Raw genomic sequence first — 7792 nt, 5'->3', positions numbered from 1 at the left:
GCAAGTAAAATGGTAGTTACTGTAGAAACCACCATTTCTGTCCAGAATAGAAAATATTTTATGTAGCAAAAATATTCCAAAAAGTGATGAAATATTTTTGCTGAGGAAGGTGCCCTAGGGTTCATAGAATATTTGGGAATTTTCTCAGATTTTTGTGGGCCATAAAAATGAGGGTTGCTTTGGAACTCATTGAACTAGCTAGGGTTTTAGAGAAGAAAATGAATATTTTTCATTTAAGAAAAATATTCCCAAGATTATTTGAGATGGATCAGAAGGGGAATGATGATTAGAGACGGGAATGATGCACTTGGGTGAAAGCCAAGGGTACCCAAGTGTTTAAGTCCATAAGAAAAGATTCAGAAACCCCAACTTTCAAAATAAATCCAAATGAAAATCTGGCAAATAAGAGAGGGCAAAATCAGGCTGTCACAAACCTCCCCCACTTAGAATGAATCTCTTCCTCGAGATTCGGTTGCTTGGGAAAACCACTCTGGATAATGAGCCCTTAGGGATTCTTCCCGCTCCCATGTTGATTCTGACTCTGTGTGATGCTCCCACTGAACCTTGTAAAATTTTCTCACTTTACTGCGAGTGACCCTTTCCATCTGATCCAAAATTCTATACGGTCTTTCTTCATAGGTTAAATCATTTGCCAACTCTACCTCAGCCATAGCAGTCCTTTTCTCAGGCGGGGATATGCAATGCCTTAGTTGTGAAACAAGAAACACGTTATGCACGTCTGCCAATTCAGCGGGTAGTTCCAATTGATATGCAACAGTACCCACTCGGGACATAACCGGTAATGGACCAATAAACCTGGGTGCCAACTTTCCACTGCTCTGAAATCTCTTGACTCCTTTCATAGGGGTGACTCGGAGGTATACGTGTTCTCCGGGTTCAAAATTGATCTGTCTATGCTTTGCATCATAAAACTTTTCTGTTGAGATTTGGCCAATTGCAATCTGTCTCTGATTTCCTTAACTTGCTTCTTAGCTTCCATCATGAGATCTGTTCCGAAGATACGGCTATCTCCAGTTTGAGACCAATTTAATGGAGCGCGGCACTTACGGCAATACAGAGCTTCATACGGTGACATCTTTAGACTGGTCTGGAAGCTGTTGTTGTAAGAAAACTCGGCATATGGCAAGCAATCTTCCCATTTAGTTCCTTGGGCTAAATCACAGGCTCGCAACATATCTTCGAGTATTTGATTTACCCGCTCTGTCTGTCCATCGGTCTAAGGATGATAAGCAGTACTATATTTCAACGCTGTCCCCAAGGCTTGATGGAGATGGGACCAAAAGGCGGAGGTAAACAGGGAACCTCGGTCAAAAGTGATGATTCGAGGTACTCCATGTAGACTGACGATTCTGGATACATACAACTGTGCAAGTTGATCTGCTCGATATCTGGTGCTGATCGAAATGAAGTGAGCAACCTTGGTTAAGGTGTCCACTATGACCCAGATTGCATCATTTCCTCTCCGAGTCTTAGGCAATCCCGTAATGAAATCCATACAAACGTCATCCCATTTCCATTGCGCAACCGACAGTGGTTGGAGGAGTCCGGCTGGCTTCTGATGCTCTGCCTTCACCTTGTTGCATATGTCACAACAGGCCACAAAATAGGCAATGTCTTTCTTCATTCCATCCCACAAAAATATTTGTCTAAGGTCCTCATACATTTTCGTGCCTCCCGGATGAATGGAATATGAGGATTCATGTGCTTCTGACAAGATTTTCTTCTTTAAGTCTGGCTAATTGGGTACACAAATCCGTCCACGGAATTGGAGAGTGCCGAATTTGTCCTTGGAGAAATTTGGGGTCTGCCCTGCCATCGGGCTCTTGGCACGCTTCTGCAGTTTGATGTCAGCTGGCTGGGCCTTGCGGATCTCTTCCTCAAGTGTGGGGGTAATTTCCAAAATATTAGCGAGGCCAGCATCCACTATGACCAGGTTGACCTGAGCGATCTCCTCTTGGAGTTTGAGAGGCAAGGATTTCGATATTACATTTAAGCTGACACACTTTGTACTAAGGGCATCGGCAACCACGTTGGCCTTTCCCGAGTGGTAATTTATTCCAAGATCATAATCCTTGACCAACTCTAGCCATCTTCGTTGACGGAGATTTAAATCCGGCTGAGTAAATATGTATTTAAGGCTTTTATGATCGGTAAAAATTTGGCACCTTTTTCCAATGAGGTAGTGTCTCCAAATTTTTAGCGCATGAACCACCGCAGCCAATTCCAAATCATGAGTAGGATAATTTCCCTCATGGGGCCGTAGCTATCGCGATGCATATGCTACTACCTTGTCGTCTTGCATAAGTACGCAACCGAGGCCTTGCCTGGAGGCGTCACAATACACATCAAAGCTGCGATAAATGTCTGGGAGAGTCAATACAGGTGCGGTTGTCAGTCGTATCTTTAGCTCATTACAACTTTTCTCACATTCCTCCGTCCATTCAAACTTCTTATCCTTTTTGAGAAGCTCCATCATGGGTTTAGCAATCTTGGAAAACCCTTTAATGAAACGACGGTAATATCCAGCTAATCCGAGAAAACTCCGGATCTGTGTCACTGTCGTGGGCGGCAACCAATCGAGCACATCTTTTACTTTGCTCGGGTCCACGGCTATACTCAGTGGATAGTACATGTCCGAGAAACCCAACTTGCTTGAGCCAAAACTCACATTTACTGAATTTGGCGTAAAGCTGATGGTCGCGGAGTCGTTGTAGAACTGCTCGGAGGTGATCGTTGTGCTCGTCTTCACCCTTGGAGTAAATGAGGATGTCATCGATGAAGACTACCACGAATTTGTCGAGGAAGTCCATGAATACTTTGTTCATCATATGCATGAATAAAGCAGGGGCATTGGTGAGACCAAAGGACATCACTGTATGTTCATAAAGACCGTACCGAGTAGTGAATGCAGTCTTAGGAATATCTTCCTTTTTAATTTTGAGCTGATGATATCCGGTCCGTAAATCGATCTTAGAGAATACCTTAGCCCCACTGAGCTGATCAAACAAATCATCAATCCTTGGCAGCGGATATTTATTTTTGATGGTGACCTCATTCAGCTGACGGTAATCTACGCACATGTAGAGGCTGCCATCCTTTTTGTCCACGAAAATAGCGGGTGATCCCCATGGTGAAGAGCTGGGACGAATATATCCTTTTTGGAGCAGTTGATCAAGTTGTTTCTTTAGCTCCACTAATTCTGATGAAGGCATCCGATAATACTTCTTGTATAACGATGCAGTTCTGGGCACAAGATCTATTGCAAATTCCAGTTCTCGGTCCGGTGGCATGCCTGGCAGTTCTTCTGGAAATACATCAGGGTACTCGCTGACCACAGGAATTAATTCCAACTCAGCCACAGTGGTGAAAACCAATTCTTGCTTGGATATATTCTTGCGAGCATAGAATTTGGTAGTCTGCCCATTTAGACTGGTCAAAGTGACTTCTCATGTTGCGCGGTTTATACAAACTTGATATTTGGTCAACCAATTCATACCCAATATAATATCCAACTTTTCAGACTCAATAATTATCAGAGAGGTTGGAAAGTAGACTCTGTTGATATTGATTTCCAGATCACGGCAGACCATGTTGCTCTTGATTAGAGATCCCGGGGTTTGTACCAGCATATTTTTGCCCAAAAGTGTACAAGGAAACTTGTTTTGGGCAGCAAAACTCCGAGAAATAAAAGAATGGGAAGCCCTAGAGTCAAATAAAATTACGACATGTATGTCATTAACAGAAAACATATCAATGACGACTTCGGGGTTCTCTTGTGCTTCATCGGCTGAGAGATGATGCACGTGCCCAGTAATGTTTTGCTGGGTCGGGCATGACTCTATTAAATTGACTTGTGGCCTGAATGGGGCATCCGCCTTGTTGTTCTTGGGGCACTGTTTGGCATAATGTCCGTTCTGCCCACAAATGAAGCACGAATTGTTGCGCTGACGCTCCTCATGTATTGGGTTGGTCATGACATTCTTGACTTGAGTGGTGGTCTTGTTAACATTCTGTTGCCAATTGGGCTTGCATTCCACCTGAGGCTGCTGCCAGGTTCGAGCCTTTTGCACTGGTTACCCATCCTTCTTTGGCTCAAACTTACACTTGTTGTCGTTGTTGGCATGCCTATTATTTGATATAAGCTTGTGCTCCCATTCAGCAATGAAAGCCTTGTTTACCAGAGTTTGGAAATCTGGGAAGTTAAACATACTGAGAGTACACCGGAGTTGCGGATTTAAGCCTCCAAGAAATCTGTCAATCTTCCTTTCTGTGGTGGCCACGTCATACAGGGAGTAACGGGCCAGGTGATTGAATCTTTGCAAATATTCACCCACAGACTGATTTCCTTGGACAAGTGCGAGAAATTCACGATGCTTAACCTTCATAACTCCAGTAGGGATATGATGTTTCCGGAACTGATCCTTAAATTTTTCCTAGGTGATTTCTTCATCAGCAGGCCACATGGCTTTTGTATTTCCCACCATATGGCAGCAGCGCCTTCAAGATAATGAGTTGCAAATGGAACTTTATCATTTTCTTCAGTACGAGCAATCTCAAGCTTTTTCTCAATGGCACGCAACCAATCGTCTGCATCCAATGGGTCAATAATCTGACTGAAATTGGGTTGCTTGGTCCTTTGAAAATCTGACAGCTTTGAGTAATGACCGTTCTGATTTCCATTCTGTCCAACCATAGCTTGCACACTTCTTAATATTTCAAGCAGACCATTGTTCCTTCTTTCCTCAAACATATAAAGAATTTGCTCGGTAGAGGGCGGATTTGGCGGTGGAGGAGGTGGCGGAATGTACGGCTCGGGAGAATGTCCTGCCTGTCGTGCGGAACGATGAACAGGAGTTCCCTCACGAACGTTGCTACTGCTGCCTCCCCTCGTCATCCTATTGTGGATTTTTCCCAATACAACGCAATCAAGATGAGAAACATCTAAGAATAAATTTGGGGAAAAGCCAGCGACAAATCCCAGAAGAAAGAAAAAGAGCGAAGAAAATATGGCGAATAAAGTCCCAATATAATTATAGATAGGCTCATACATGAAAGATAAACAACATGACAGGTTCAACTACTCTCATACATGCAACAAAACATCATGACTCGTACGACTACATCCGTACATCATCCGGACGTCTGCGAATACTCCGAGGTACTACCGCTCTGCTGGTGCTGCGGTGTCCTCCCTTGAGCGGACTCGGATCCTGAACTGACGTGGTTAACGGAAACCTTCGGGTTAAAGGTAACACGACGACGCTGCCTTGAGGGCTCTCCCTCAGGGACAGGGGTAGGATGAAGCATCAGGGCTACATGGGTAGAGAGAAGTAAAACCCACTTGGCAGGAGTACTGAGAGGGTTCACCGTTGAGGTGCCTGAGCTACCCAGGGGAGTAACCGGTGAAATAGGGGAACTAGAACTGGCTGGAATATAGGGAGTAAATCCCAGAGAAGATGGAGTAGTGGCAGATCTAGTAGTGACCAAAGCAGCGGCTAAAGCAGTACGGGCACGAGTCAGCTCTCGAGCCAGCTCATGGATCATAAGATAGCTCGCAGTGACATAACGAGCAAGGTGGCTAGCAACACTATCAGACTCCGGATCAATGATCTGGAAGCGGACACTACCATTGTCGTGCAGAGAAGGATAGTAAAAGAAACCTGGATGGTTTTGCATCCGGTCTTCGTTGTAGCAAAGCTCGACAAGGACCTCGAATGCAGCAAACTGGACAGCCTGAGAAGCAGTAGAGGCGTAACCGCTCCGAGAAGTACGAGTGTAAGAGCCGGAATCGGAACTAGTGCGCAGAGTAACCACTTCGTGATACTCATACACTGAATCCGCTAGACGCTCCCGGTACACATGATAGACTGGATCGTCTCCGAGGGGGTACATCTGACGCCACACGTTGCGAAGAAGGTGCGGTGACGTGTACGGCATCAACTGCAACTGGCACGGATACGACACCGGAGCCATCTACACTCACAACCATTAGCAAGTTAGCATAAAAATATAAATCAAGTGCATGCAATGCAACAATCAGCTACATTAGCTACCGACACTCAACTAAAACTCGTATCTAACGTCCAGTTAACACGTCGTAGTCTAGCGTGGCCTACAGTCAGCGCGGCTCTGATACCAAGCGTTGTGGCACCCCGGCTCAGAGCGACCGGTTTACCCTGCATTGCCAGCCCAGAGACCATGTCTTCTGGCAACACACAACATCTTGGTACAGAAAACAACCGCTTTATTGATGCTAGTGGCTCGGAGTTTACATTACAACAGATGTCGAGGCCGAGCAGCACACACGGTGCGGCTGAACAATATGTACACTATTTAGTGAACATAATTGGGCCTCGATCATATCAACTATGCGGTAGCGGAACAACGTCGTAGCGGTAACTCCATAGCACAGGGACACCGATGTGGACACGATCTAGACTCGAGCAGCGCACCTTTCCAACGCGATTTTCCTAAAATCTGGCATGACACGCCAGGTCAGTACATTGAATGTACTTGCAAGCTCACAACAGGCGTAATCATAATGACAAACAATATCATGATATTTAACCAATTAATAATGCAATAATGTTCCAACATGCTGTGCTCATGCTCTTGGGATAAACGTCCCTCAGGACCAACTTACCAACCGTGATCGTCCTCGGATCACAAAACAAACCACCATCGTGGTCTTAACCAGAGTAACTTGTGATCCTTACGGCGATCACCACCACACCACCATCATGGTCTTAACCAGAGTAACTTGTGATCCTTACGGCGATCACCACCACACCACCATCGTGGTCTTAACCAGAGTAACTCATGATCCTTTCGGCGATCACCACCACACCACCATCGTGGTGTTAGCCAAAGTAACTCGTGATCCTTTTGACGATCACCACCACGATCCATATTGGGTCTCGAACATCTCGATGGCCTTTCCGCCATCATCATCTGTGCAATGATCATAACTTAGTGTGCATGTTTATTAAACGTTGACTCATGGTGGGACCTACTACGAGTTGTCCGTGACCGTGGACTCGGCTATCGATAGATTATACACTCTGCAGAGGTAGCACACTGTACCCACACCACAGAACCCATGGCCTCGCACTCCCATTCGGGTGGACCAATGGCATTCTGACAAAACCCTTCCATTGCCATGACACTCTCCTGGCCACTTCGACCCAATCCCCAGCGGGCTAGTCCTGGGTGGCCCCGTGTCTACCAAAGACACACCGAGCACCGTCGTGGCCAAAGCAATCCCACTCGGGGACCCAGTACCAAAATCTCAACAACGGGCACACAAGGTTATGCCTGCTTACCGGGCCAGGGTAAGCATGCCCATAACCTTCCCTAGTTGGAGGCACCGACCAGAGACATGCCAATGGACCGAATCAAGGCCTCCCCACAAAGGCAAATGTGGTTGCACTGGGAAAATCTCGATTCAGCGGCACCATGACCCAGTCAATGATATATTCAAGTTGAGTTATATTCAGGTTCAACTTAAAATAAAAATGATCGGTGTCATAGCATGCCATGAAATGCAATACTACACATGCATCATATAATACGAAAATGACTGTTGTCAACCATATTCACACTAAGCATAAGCATCAGCAACTTATCTTACTTTCCGGGTCTCACTTTAACAATATTTTTTTTTCAGCAAGTAACATTATTTTCTCATGCAAGAAAATAACTTCGATTAATTCCTCATATGCACAACAAAGATTCTACCATCATCACCTCAAGCAAATCCTAATTTCTTTAC

The sequence above is a fragment of the Triticum urartu genome, chromosome 6 (assembly GCF_003073215.2).
Source record: "Triticum urartu cultivar G1812 chromosome 6, Tu2.1, whole genome shotgun sequence".
In the NCBI taxonomy this organism is placed as follows: domain Eukaryota; kingdom Viridiplantae; phylum Streptophyta; class Magnoliopsida; order Poales; family Poaceae; genus Triticum; species Triticum urartu.
The sequence above is the reverse complement of the archived record's forward strand: the minus strand, read 5'-3'. Positions refer to the sequence as shown.